The following is a 687-nucleotide window of genomic DNA, read 5'->3' on the forward strand; positions in this document are numbered from 1 at the left end:
CATTTGTACGTTATTTCCCTCCTGCTTCGCGCATTTTCTTTTTTTTTTTTCGCTTTCGCTTTCGCTTTCCTTTTAAATCATCACATAAACCTGACGGTGCAACCCCTCAGCGAAAACCCCCCTCTTTTGTTTATATTTTTTAAATAATAATAATAATAATAATATGGGGTGGGGGGGGGGTGGGGAGGCGAAGTTGCGTCAGTTCTTCCTTCAACTTCCGCGCCGTGATTGAAAGCTTTCATAGTTTCGGCATGTTTCGTGCGAGTGTATTTTTATTTACGTATTTAATTTCATTTGTTTATTTTTATATTCTTCAGAATATATACACAATTTAAAGCTAAAATAAATGAATTTACATAATCACAAATGTGTAGGAGCCAACTGTCTCACTTATATGCGGAAACTCAACTTCATTCACCAGTCTTTTCCGTTATGCCATTCCTTTTTTTCCTTCTTTCCTTCTTTTCCTTCTTTTCCTTTTTTTTGTCGGTATTGATATGCAGCTCCAGTCACGGAAGGAACAACAGGAAAGACAATAAAAAACAATACAGTTAATAACACGCCTATACTCCTATTACACACCTTTTGAAATATTAAGAGAACGGAAGAAGAAGAAGAAGAAAAGACCAAGAGCAGTAGGGTAATACAAATATACATATTATATATATATATATATATATATATATT

Source organism: Trypanosoma equiperdum, assembly GCF_001457755.1.
Source record: "Trypanosoma equiperdum strain OVI genome assembly, contig: ctg_1225, whole genome shotgun sequence".
Taxonomy (NCBI): domain Eukaryota; phylum Euglenozoa; class Kinetoplastea; order Trypanosomatida; family Trypanosomatidae; genus Trypanosoma; species Trypanosoma equiperdum.